The sequence below is a fragment of the Meles meles genome, chromosome 2 (assembly GCF_922984935.1).
Source record: "Meles meles chromosome 2, mMelMel3.1 paternal haplotype, whole genome shotgun sequence".
Classification (NCBI taxonomy): Eukaryota; Metazoa; Chordata; class Mammalia; order Carnivora; family Mustelidae; genus Meles; species Meles meles.
The window spans coordinates 68596177-68609080 of record NC_060067.1 but is presented as its reverse complement, the minus strand read 5'-3'; the positions used below and the strand labels follow the sequence as shown (position 1 = coordinate 68609080).

The 12904-nt window shown below is 49.1% G+C and overlaps 1 protein-coding gene across 2 annotated transcripts in view; it reads left to right on the top strand.

The window, feature by feature from the left end:
- Positions 1-12904, top strand: part of RNF4 (ring finger protein 4) — a 37493-nt gene continuing 24589 nt past the window's right edge. For both annotated transcript variants that reach the window (XM_045993326.1, XM_045993342.1), the window contains exons 1-2: positions 1-151; positions 303-520. The gene's annotated coding sequence lies outside the window, so the exon portion shown is untranslated. The remainder of the gene's footprint in view (positions 152-302; positions 521-12904) is intronic.

Here is a 12904-nt window from a genome sequence, read left to right as displayed (position 1 = left end):
CCGACAGCAGAGACTCCGGAGCCACTGCTCACCAAGGCCACGCTAACAGGAGGGGAACTTGGGCCGCCGGAGCCGGACCGCGGGCCAGAGATAACATCCAGCTCTGCGCAGTCGCCTCAGAACGACGGGAGCCCACAGCCGCAGTCGCCCAGTAAACTACAACTACCGAGAGCCCTTGCGCGCCGAGAGAGCGTGCAAGCCGCGAGTCTCGCGGGAAGGCGGGAGCTCGAGCTTGCGGGCGTGGGCGGGGCCGGAAAGAAGCGCATTTCAAAGCGGTAATAGATGTTTTTTTTGGCCTATAGGATTGAAAACTTACCTCCTGGACCGGTAGACCGCAGGAGTCGAGGAGACGACGGCCAATGAGAGTGCGCAGGGGGTGGAGCCCAGGCCTCAAGAGCGGAAGTGGGTCGCTGTGGAGGCGGCGGCGTCTTGCTTGAGGGTTTCTCCTCGGTGGCTTCCGGGGGTGCTTTCTCGCCAGAGTGCGTCGGCGGCGCCTCCTGCCGCACCAAACTCGCTCCCGGTAAGTCAGGCTTCGCGGAGAGCAAGCGGCCAGCCACGGCCGGGCGGATGCGGGGTTCGGACGGCTTCGCGGCCTGTGGAGGCCCGCGGCGCGGCGGCCCGCCGTAGCGTGGCCAAGCCAGCTCGGGCCGGACGCCCGGCTGCCCTCCCTCGGGACCGCGGCCCCGCTCGCCCTCCGGCCACGCCCCGCTGTCCGCGTGGCCGTCCGGGCCCGGCTCGGCGAGGGGGACCGACGTGCGAGCGCCTCGCCCAGAGCCTCGGCTGCCCCGGCGGCCTGCGGCCGCGGGTCTCGGGTGTAGCGAAGCCAGCGAAGCCGGGGCTGGGGAGGGGGACGGACGCGCCCAAGGTCACGCCGGGAGTCGCCCCCGGGCGCGGGCCTGTGCGGGGCGTTCAGGGGAGGCCCCGGCCAGGTTTTTGTTCCCCGCTGACGCCGCCTCCTTTGTGTGCTCGCGCCGCCGCCCCGCCATCGCGGGCCTGCGAGTGCGCCCGGGCCGCGGGGCCGAGCTTCCTGGGCTGACGGCGCTGGGGGCGGCAGGGGCTGGCCCGGGCGGCGCCCACCCGGGTCTGAGCTTAGTAGGTCCTTCGCTTCCGGTCGTTGGGGCGGTGGGGAGGGCGCTGGAGCGCGGAGGCCTGCGGCCGGCCCCGCCCCTCGGGCGCCTGCACCGGCTCGGGCGCCTGCACCGGCTCGGGCGCCTGCACCGGCTCGGGCGCCTGCACCGGCTCGGGCGCCTGCACCGGCTCGGGCGCCTGCACCGGCTCGGGCGCCTGCACCGGCTCGGGCGCCTGCACCGGCTCGGGCGCCTGCACCGGCTCGGGCGCCTGCACCGGCTCGGGCGCCTGCACCGGCTCGGGCGCCTGCACCGGCTCGGGCGCCTGCACCGGCTCGGGCGCCTGCACCGGCTCGGGCGCCTGCACCGGCTCGGGCGCCTGCACCGGCTCGGGCGCCTGCACCGGCTCGGGCGCCTGCACCGGCTCGGGCGCCTGCGCCCGGAGCCTGAAGAGCCAGCGGGGGCTCGGGGGAGGCTTGAGATCCGGAGCACAAGGCTTGGGGAGCACCGCTGTCTGCCCTTTGACCCGTTCAGGGAGAAGAGTAGAGTTCAGTGTCGGACTTCCCCGCGGGAGCCGTTTTTGTGTGGCTTTGGCTTTTATCTTTTTCTTGTCCCTGCCCATCGACGTTTACAGTCACACTTTCGTCCTGCTTCTGCTTAAGGTCTCGGAGGCGGACCTAGGGTTTGAGCCCTGCGGTCCTGCACCCAGCCGAAGCTGCGGGGTGGTTGGGGAGACAGGAGGTGTGCCCTAGGTCGTGCGGCCGGCTACCTAGGTGACGGCAGAGCCGGCCTGGAACCTCGCTTTCCTTTGGGTGCAGGTCTAGGCCTTTAAGTTCAGTGACCGGGAGTTTGGGGACCACTAGTGATGGACAGAGACGTTCAAGGGAATCGCTTTAACTGGTGGTGTGTGGGGAGACATATTGGGTTCAGTTTTATCTGAGCTGCAGGTGAAATGGGAACATTCAAGTAGAAAGAGGTGGTGTTGCTGGTTTTGTATTGCCTGAACGTGAGCTTCCAACTCAGATTTTAAAATCTTATTTTAATACAGTGTTTATTAACCTTTTTTCTCCCCAGTGACCTCCCCTGACGTTTTTTAGTTTTCTTAATTGCCCTCTCCATGAAATGTTAATGCTTCTTAAATACTGTAGGTCTTTTTATGTACTGTATAGGTAGCTATGGTTTGATCATAAAAAGAATAAGATTTTTTTTTTCACCCCCTTTGAGTGTGGATACTTTAAAAATTCTAAGTCAGCACAGTTTTGAAGTCTTCTGTGTGCCAAGCTTTCTGCTTAGGGTATTGCCACGGACAGAACAGGCATGGTACAACTACACGTGGAACTGAGGAGGGTGGGTGGAGGGAGTGAGGGAAATTCCCTGAGTTTGAAATACAAACTGTGGGAGAGATGAGACTGGAGAGGTAAGCAGGAACCTGGTCACAGAAAGTGTTTCCTGTGCCCCAAGTTAATTCAGAGTTTATGTTAAGACAACGTGGGGGAAGATCACTAAATGAAGTTCTAAACAGGGAAGTAACATGGTTAGATTTGCATTATTTTTTTTTTTTTTAATCACCATACTGTTAGGATGGCTTAGAAAGATGGGTGAGACTAGTGGCCTCTGGACCAGTTAGGCAGAGAAAAGTATGGCTTGGACCATGGTGAGGAGTGGGGACCAAACTCGGGCCAGTGATTGCCAGTTGTGGGAGTTCTTCACTGGATTTTTACTTAAAAAGGTGTTGCAAAGTTCATGTCCAGTAGTTTATACCCCTGCCAGTTTCTGGAAAAGATTTGAGGTGCTACTGAATGCAAATATGTGCAGGAGTTAATTGGTTTTATGCTGCATGAACATAGCTTTGTATGTTCTTTGTGTGTGTGTATGTTATTAGTGTCTTATTTTGAAATGATTTATGTACTTCTTTCACTGTCCTCGAGTTAGCTGGTTCCTGTAGATGTGACAGGACTGACTCTCATTCTTGAGGGATAATTGACATATATGCTCTTGTAACTTAACTCTCCTAACTAGCTTGTTTCTCTGCAGGGCTTTGGGGATTGTAGAGCAAGGCATTTTAAGGTTTCCTCTCTGAGGAGGAAGGCCCACAGCACAGATGCTTCTGCATCTCAAAGTCAGAGGGCTGTAGAGTGCTGCTACAGAATTAACTTTGGAAGGGCTGTTTTCCCCAGGTATAAACAAAGGTGGTCAAGTTTATTATTCCTATCTACACCATGCAGGGTAGGAAAGACCTGAAAATGTCTCAAAATAGTAGTTTCCTTGTGTAAAATGAAATTATGACCCTAAGGCTTTTCTGGAGGGATGTCTACACCCAATAGGGGGCTCAGACTCACAACACTAAGATCCGTTCTAGCCGTTATGTCTGTGGAGATGAGATATTCTTTCCTTTTCTCCCATGGTGATGATCTGTTTGTAAGTCTTCCTTTGTTTCCTGATGGCGACTGTATTTTTACTTGCAATGTAAGGCTCTATATCCCCTTTTCATCCTTTATTTCACCTCAAAGTAGTCTTTGCCATCTCTGTGAAGCATCTAATGAGCTTGATAGTTTAATTTCTTTTTTAAAAAATTTTATTAATTTTTAGAGATTTTATTTATTAGAGAGCATGGGGAGGAGGGCAACAGAGGGAGACCTGAGACAAAGGCAGATGCTTCACCGACTGAGGCACCCAGGCGCACCTTGATCATTTAATTTCAGTGGAAGAAAGTTATGATTTATGTAGTCACCGTGTTTGTGCTAAGAGAAGGGAACACTCCAGTAAATATTGGCCTTGAAGTCAGGTTGACCACATTGAGTACAGAAAAAATGGTTAGATTAGGACCAGGAGTAGCAGGAGAAATGTAAGGAACCTGTGAGGTAGGTCTTGAAGGATGAGCAGGAGCAGGTATGGGTCCCTTTCAGACAAAGGGACTACGTGGATCAGATTATGGGCCTGGTATTAGGAGGAGACTGACAGCCAGAGTACCAGAATAAAGTATAGTCAGTTCTGCTTTAAACACTTGTTTGGAAGCATGATTTGTTCCAACAGGATTTATATACTAGGAACAGTTTGAACATAATGGGGATTTTGAGTTTGCTGTGCATTATAATTTCACCTATAGGAACTACTGGACGAATACAGAAAATTGAACTGAGCCAAGTCAAGTCACGTAGACTGTAGACAAGACAGTACACACCTCAAGCATCCCCCAGCTCTCTCAATGACTATGTGGTATGAGCCACACCCTTACACATGTTTTGTTTAAAAAAATTCTCCCTATTTCCCAGTAACTCAAAAACTGCAAACCGTGTAAAGTATTCGTGCATCTCCTCACCATTTAACATGTGCAGAAGCATGCTTCCCTTCTGTTAGGTTCTTAACTTGTGTGTGTGCGTGTGACGTTGACAAAGGTTTTTAGTGTCGTACCCCTAATTTCTTTGTTTTCCCATAAGTCCTGTGGGGTTTTTTGTTTTGTGTGGTGTATTTTAGGAATACACATGTCTGTAACTTCAGGTAAGGCCAGAAGGGTTTGCACTGGGTTAGGGAAGGGAGGTTACTCTGAAGGTGATGGATGTGATCTTTTGGGAGCATTTGCAATTTTGGGGGGCCTTTTGGAGCCTGGTCACTTTTTTTAAGCTCCCATGTGAAGCCTTTTAACTTCCCCGGCCCCTTTTCCATCTCTGTTAGAGCATTACCTTCATAGTTGGGAGTCTGCTGTACTTCATGAAGCATCCCAGCTGTCCTGGAGGCCGAGGACCATTGATGTCTATTTTACTTCCTAGGTAGAGTGTCGGAGAAGAATTGAGGTTCTGGATTAGGGCTTCTGCAGCTCACAAGCCCAGGTATGGGATCCCACTGCCAAGATTGGTGTCTCTAGAGCATTGGGTTTGGCGAGCCCTTTGGTGACAGGGTCCATGCATTCTTTAGCCAACCCACCTGTGCATCTGCCCTGGGGTGAAGGGAAGGACTTGTGCTGAGGATCCCTGGGGGAAGGCTGTTTAAGACCAGCCAAGTATGCAAATGAGGGAGCTGCCACTGCCTGGCACTGCTCTGTGACTCCCTGCTGTCCTATAGACCATGGAATCACATTTGCAAGCCTCTGACCACCTGCCCCCCCCCCCCTTCAGGGCCTGTGCCTTGGCTGCTCTTAGTTCCACACACACCCCCACCAGGTTCATGATTCAGTACAAGCATCTGAGCCTCCTAGGTGGCTTTTTCTGGTAGGCTCTGTGTTCAGGCACTATCCACACAGACCCGAATGCCTGCCCCCTGTGAGTTGCATTTGTCCCAGGGAAAAGGGCGAAGTTGTTGATGGCCTTGGCACCTGAGGTTGATTCGAAGTTGTTGATGGCCTTGGCACCAGAGGTTGATACGCTTCATTGGTCTTTGATATCTTTTCAGCCTCTGGAAGGATAGATCCATAGGTTTCCTTTGTGACACACCCCTGCTCCTGGCCTCCAGGAATTACCTTGTTTGTATCACCAGGCCACCAAGGCTGAAAAAAAATTAGGTTAGGGGCGCCTGGGTGGCTCAGTGGGTTGAGCCTCTGCCTTCGGCTCAGGTCATGATCTCAAGGTCCTGGGGTCGAGCCCTGAGTTGGGCTCTCTGCCTGCACCTCTGCCTGTTTATGATCACTGTCTGTCAAATAAATAAAATCTTAAAGAAATTTGAATTAGGTTAGGGGTCAGAGAGGTGGAGAGAGCCATTCAGTTTCACTTTGAGGGTGTCCCAGAGCCCTTATACAAAGGAGTTGGTTGGATTTGGTATCTTTTGACACCTTCCTGGTTGTTTCTTTTTTTTTCCCTTGTATCCACGTTTTGTTTTTGTTTTTGTTTTGTTTTTTAAATTCAAGTTCAGTTCATTAACATATAATGTATTAATTGGCTTCAGAGGTAGAGGTCATTGATTCATTAGTCTTACATGACACTCAGTACTCAATTGCATTGTGTGTGCAGTCCTTAATGTCTATTACCTTGTTACCCCATCCCCCACTCCCTTCCCCTGCAGCAATCTTCAGTTTGTTTACTATGATTAAGAGTCTCGAATGCTTTGTCTCCCTCCCTGGTTTTGTCTTGTTTTATTTTTTCCTCTCTTCTCCTATGATCCTCTGTTTTGTTTCTTAAATTCCACAGATTTATGAGATCATATGGTAATTGTCTTGCTCTGATTGACTTGTTTCACTTAGCATAATACCCTCTTAGTTCCATCCACGTCATTGCAAATGGCAAGATTTCAATTTTTTGTGTGTGTTTTGTTTTTTTTTTTTAATTTTACTTATTTATTTGACAGAGAGAGAGACAGATCACAGGTAGGCAGGGAGGCAGAGAGAGGAGGAAGCAGGATCTCTGAGGAGCAGAGAGCCCGATGCGGGGCCCGATCCCAGGACCCTGGGATCATGACCTGAGCCGAAGGCAGAGGCTTTAACCCACTGAGCCACCCAGGCGCCCCAAGATTTCAATTTTTTGATGGCTGCATAATATTCCTGGGTGTGTGTGTGTGTGTGTGTATACCACATCTTCTTTATCCATTCATCTGTCAGTGGACATCTGGGTTCTTTCCATAGTTTGGCTCTTGTGGACATTGCTGCTATAAAGGTGCATATGCCCCTTCAGATCACTACATTTGTTTCTTTGAGGTAAATACCCAGTAGTGGAGTCACTGGTTCATAGGGTTTTCAACATTTTGAGGAACCTCCATACTGTTTTCCAGAATGGCTGTACCAGCTTGCATTCCCACCAACAGTGTAGGAGTGTTCCCCTTTCTCCACATCCTCTCCAACATCTGTCGTTTCCTGACTCGTTAATTTTGGCCATTCTGGCTGGTGTGAGGTGGCATCTCATTGTGGTTTTGATTTGTATTTCCCTGATGCTGAGTGATGTTGAGCATTTTTTCATGTGTCTGTTTTCCATTTGTTTGTCTGCTTTGCAGAAATGTCTGTTGGTGTCCTCTGCCCATTTCCTGATAGGATTGTTTGTTCTTTGGGTGTTGAGTCTGTTGTTTATAGATTTTGGATACTAGCTCTCTGATCTGTCATTTGCAAATATCTTCTCAGATTCGTTGGCTGTCTTTTTATTTTGTTGAATTTTTCGTTTGTCCTGCAAAGCTTTTTGTCTTGAAGATAAGATCCTCCAAATCAGTTAGTGATAAAACCTTATCAGACACTGCTGCTACAGAATGAAGGTGTCCCCTCCTAGGGGTTTCATTGACACATCAATCTAGTGTTTGGAGGGAGTTCCTTATAATCCTGCATGTGAAACTATAGAGAAATTTGTAAGAACAGTTTCTTTGTGAAGAGGAGGAGCCCGGGTCTGCTTTGGCTGTGTTGGAAACATAGGTGTGTCCCGGGCATCCCAGGGCATGGATGGGAGAGACTGAGATCCTGCTATAAGCTAATTCCTTACAGATGTTTCTGGGTCCGTGTCCACTGCAGAGCATTTCTGAGTAATTGACTAAACCTTGGCTATTTAAAATGTCTAGAAAAAGAATATTAGGTGAAGTTTATTTTTAATTTTTGGTTGTGGTAAAACATATAACAGATCATTTGAACCACTTTCAGGGGTTCATTAAGGCATTAAGTAAATTCACGGTTTTGTGCAACCATCACCACATCCATCTGCAGAACTTTTTTTTTTTAACCTTCCCAGACAGAAACTTATGTATTCATTAAACAGTAACTCCCTGTTCTCCCTTCTTACTTGCCCCTAGCAGTCACCATTCCACTTTCTGTCTCTGAATTTGATGGCTCTCAGTACCTCTAATAGAGGAGTTATACAATATTTGTCCTATTGCGTCTTCTTTCGCCAAGCATGTCTTCAGTGTTCATCCATGTTGGAGTCTGTCAGAATTTTATTTTTAAGGTTCAATAATAATCTTTTTATTGATTTTTTTTTCATAGATTTTTGAAAAACTGACGTTCCCTCCTAATTCTTGACCCTTGCATCTCAAGGCCTGAATCACAGAAGTAGACCCATCTCAGTATCCGGACAGCTGTTCTTTTTTTCTAGTAGAAACAAAAGGCTGTCCTTGATGGGCCCTGTGTTAGGAGAAAAGAAAAGAATTTCCCTTGATAAACTGCCAAGCAGGTGTGATGGCCCCTTGGTTCTGATACTCGTTTCAGGTCTCTGGGACTTTGCTGATTGCTGGGCATGATTTCATCAGGGTCATAAGATAAATTTGGGAAAGACCCAGGTACTGTCTCTCCAAGCCTAGTCTGTTGCTTTCTTTTTTTTGTCAATTTCTTTCATCTAGTTCCTGCAAAAATCTCAGGAGAGACCAGTAGTCAAGGCTGCTGAGCCTCCTCTGGGAATAAATAACTGGGAGGAGACCCTGTGCTGGCTTTTCAGCCCCCTCTAAGGCTAAGTAGAGTGATTAGCTACATCCTACCAAGCAAGTCTTTCCTGGAAATGACTGAAGTCTTACTGAGAGCTGGAAACACTTGTTTCAGTTCTTCTAGAGATTAAGTTTTCTTTGCTCTTATCAAGCACTTACCATTTGCTTGTTTTTTAAGTTTTGTTTAGTTAATTTAGGGCAAGCAAGTGAGAGGAGGGGCAGAGGGAGACGCTTCAGGCTGACTCCCCATGGAGCACGGGGCCTGAGGCAGTGCTCAGACAGGGCTTGATTTTACCACTGAGGAGATCATGACCTGAGCTGAAATGAAGTCGATTCAGAGGCTTAACCAACTGAGCCACCCAGGCGCCCTAGCACTTACCACTTGTAGAAAGAGCTGCAGTTTCTGGCTCTTCTGACCTATTTATTACATAACTTACTGATTGCCTTTTCCACTTAGAATATGCACTCGGTAAGTGTCTCTCTTTGTTCACTGCTGCATTTCTGGTCCCTGGAGAGGTGCCGGATCTAGAGCAGGTACCTGGAAATCATGAATTAAAAGGCTAACAGGGTTGTCTCCAGGGTGCTAGGAACAACAATACTGGGCACTTTCATTCTGCATCATTGTTTTGCAAAAGAGCTGCAAAGATAAGGGATATTTTCCCCTTGGCTTGTACAGCCAGCCACACGTTTGCTGGCTCTTTACCATGCATCCTCAGTTGTATGACAAGCAAGAGGTATATATTTTTCTTAAGTACTAAGGCCTGATTGTTGATGTGAGAGTGACATCAAGGTTCATTTAAAAAGCCAGGCCAGAGGCGCCTGGATTGCTCAATCATTAAGCCTCTGTTTGGCTCAGGTCATGATTCCAGGGCCCTGGGATCAAGCCCCACATCGGGCTCTCTGCTCGGTGGGCAGCGTGCTTCTCCAACTCTCTCTCCCCCTCCCTCTGCTTGTGTTCCTTCTCTTGCTGTCTCTCTGTCAAATAAATAAAATCTTTTTAAAAATTAATAATAAATAGATTAGATAGGTTGATAGCTTCTGCAGAGGGGGACCCTGGGTGGCTCAGTCGGTTAAGTGTCTGAACTCTTGATTTCTGCTCAGGTCATGACTTCAGAGTGGTGAGATTGAGACTGGTGTTGGTCTCCGTACTCAGTGGGGAAACTGCTTAAGGTTCTTGCCTTCTCCCTTTGCACCACCCCATCATGTATACTCTCTCTTATAAAACAATCTTAAAAATAAAAAGCTTAGGAAGGACACTTGGCTGGCTTAGTTGGTAGAAAACATGACTCTTGATCTCGGGGTCATGAGTTCAAGCCCCACTTTGGGAGTAGAGCTTACTTTTTTTAAAAAAAGCTTTGACCGGGGCACCTGGGTGGCTCAGTGGGTTAAAGCCTCTCTGCCTTTGGCTCAAGTCATGATCCCAGGGTCCTGGGATCGAGCCCCTTATCAGGCTCTCTGCTCAGCAGGGAGCCTGCTTCCCCCCTCTCTCTCTCTGCCTGCCTCTCTGCCTACTTGTGATTTCTGTCTGTCAAATAAATGAATAAAATCTTAAAAAAAAAAAAAAAAAGCTTTGATGTGAAAGTTTATTGGCAACTTTTAAAGCTCATGCTCACTTCCCCAGGAGGGCAGGCTATACTGGGCGATGGTACATTGCCAACAGCCTTGGGTTGGGTTATTGTTTTTGTTTTTGTTTTAAGATTTTATTTATTTGAGAGAGCGTATGTGTGCACCAAAGACATGAGAGGGGGAAGGGGGAGAAGGTAAACAGACTTCCCACTGAGCAGAGAGCCTGGTGTGGGACTTCAGGACTGTGAACTGAGCTGAAGGTAGACGCTTAACCACCTGAACCACTCAGGCACCCCAGCTTTGGGTATTTTTTACAAAAGTAGTTGGGTGGGGGTGGGGGGGTTCCTGGTTGACTCAGTTGGTTAAGTGTCTGCTTTTGGCTCTGGTCAGGATCTCAGGGTCCTGGGATCAAGCCCTGCCTCCTGGGCGGGCTCCCTGCTCAGCAGGGAGTTGGCTTCTGCCTTTCCCTCTGCCCCTCCCCAAGTCTTTCAGATAAAGTCTCTCTCTCACTCTCAAATAAAGTCTTTGAGAGAAAAAAAAAAAGTAGTTGGGCAATATACAGCAGTCTTTAATACAGTCTTTTTTTTTATGATTTTATTTATTTATTTGACAGAGAAAGATCACAAGTAGGCAGGACAGCAGGCAGAGAGACAGGCAGGGAAGCAGGCTCCCTGCGGAGCATAAAGCCTGATGTGGATCCCAGAACCCTGAGATCATGACCTGAGCTGAAGGCAGAGGCTCAACCCACTGAGCCACCCAGGTGCCCCTATAGTCTTCCTTTTTAACACGTTTTGTAATTCTACTTTTGAAATTCCATTTAGGGAAGTGCTTGGTAATGATTATGTGTTTATGGTTTTAGAAGGGGATCTGTGGGATAGGCAATCATACTAGCCAGTACCTGATAAATTGGCATTTCCTGATGAAATTTTATAGATTTTTGCTTCTATCTGCTTTAATCATGTTGGTATAGAGAGGTTGCCCTGGCTAGCTCTTTCAGACTCACAGGAGACTGCCTATGTGTCTCAGAGTGACCATTTATGAGTTTATAATGAGAACTGCCTTGTCATTGCACATCATCTGTCTCCATAGAAAGACGTACAGAGGGGCGCCTGGGTGGCTCAGTGGGTTAAGCCTCTGCCTTTGGCCCAGGCCATGGTCTCAGGGTCCTGGGATCGAACCCCGCATCGGGCTCTCTGCCGGGCAGGGAGCCTGCTTTCCCCTCTCTCTCTGCCTGCCTCTCTGCCTACTTGTGATCTCTCTCTCTCTCTCAAATAAATAAATAAAATTTAAAAAAGAAAGAAAAGAAGATGTACAGAGAGGGGCACCTGGGTCACTCAGTTGGTTGGGCGGCTGCTTTCCACTCAGGTTATGATCTCAGGCTCCCTGCTTAGCGGGGAGTCTGCTTCTCCCTCTTCCCCTGCTCGTGCTTACATACTCACTCTCTCTCCCAAATAAAAAAATGTTGAGGGAAGGAAGGAAGGACGGACGGACAAGGAGCCACCTAAGAATCAAGATAGCTTGGCAAGGGGCACCTGGGTGGCTCAGTGGGTTAAGCCTCTGCCTTCGGCTCAGGTCATGATCTCAGGGTCCTGGGATCGAGCCCCACATTGGGCTCTCTGCTCAGCAGGGAGCCTGCTTCCCCCTCTCTCTCTGCCTGCCTTTCTGCCTACTTGTGACCTCTGTCTGTCAGATAAATAAAATCTTTAAAAAAAAAAAAAAATGATTGCTTGGCGATTGTGGAACCCATGTGGAGAGTTAGGTCTCAGCTGTCTGTGGTTAATTGTGTCAGCCTTGGCTACCCTGCATGTCTTGAGGGAGGGCTCCTTGTGCCTGGGCTGGACAGAACTGCTCATCCTAGATCTCCTTTGGGCACTCTGCAGACTAGTCCCTTTCCTCGGTTGCTGGAGAACCAGCTCCAGTCCCATACTTCCTGCTTCCTGCCTGCCCAACTGTTTCTAGCTGTTTTGTCTGTAGACATGCACCACATACATGATGACATGTGTCACTCTTGGTAGAGTTGGGGGGTCATCCTCTGTAGTGTTTGTGATGACTTCATGGGAAAAACCTCATCTCTGACAGCGATAGAATGATTGAGTGGACCGTTCAGTCTGCACTGGCCTCATTAGCTCCCTCCTGAAGGGCAGTCTGGCCTCTCATGCTCTGCCACCGCCTGCTCCGAGCCACACAGCTTTCTTCTTGCCTGGGGTTCTGTTGGTCTCCCTACTTCCTCATGGTCTGCCTTCCGACTTGTTCAGCCTCCCATCGGTCATCAGAGCACACAGGTGACAGGATCTCTAAACACAGATCTCTGAAACCTCTGGTTGTCCTGCACTTGAGATGTGGGTTAGGAGGCAAGTTATGATCCAGCCATTCATCTTTACTGTATTTTCTTCTCTCACGCAGCCCACACAGTCCTCATCTAGGGCGTTCTTCCCTTCTGTGCACCCCACTACCACCTGGGTTGGTTGATTGGTTGGTTGGTTTTTCTTTTTCTTTTCTTATTTGTCAGAGAGAGAGAACACGCACCAGGCAGAGGGAGAAGCAGGCTCCCCGCTTAGCAGGGAGCCGGATGTAGAACTTGATCCCAGAACCCTGGGACCATGACCTGAGCGGGAGACAGACACCCAACCAACTGAGCCACCCAGACGCTCCCCACCATGTTTGTTTCTTGAGTAACTCCTATCACTTTGGGCCTGCACTTGCTGGGTCACCAGTGGCTGGCTTCCTGTGGCCGCCTCACTGGCCTCACTCTAGCTCTTCTGCCTGTTGATTGCTGCTACTTCCTTGATATGCCGGGTTTGTCTGACGAGTGCCTTCAAGGTTCTCTCAAAGCTTTCTCTGACTTTTTATTCTTTTTCAGAGGCTCGTCTTGCTCTACTTGACTCCCCAGTTTTACACACAGATTCTGAAATCTCTTCCTCTACTCCAGTTATCTCTCCTCTGAGTGTTGCGGCTGC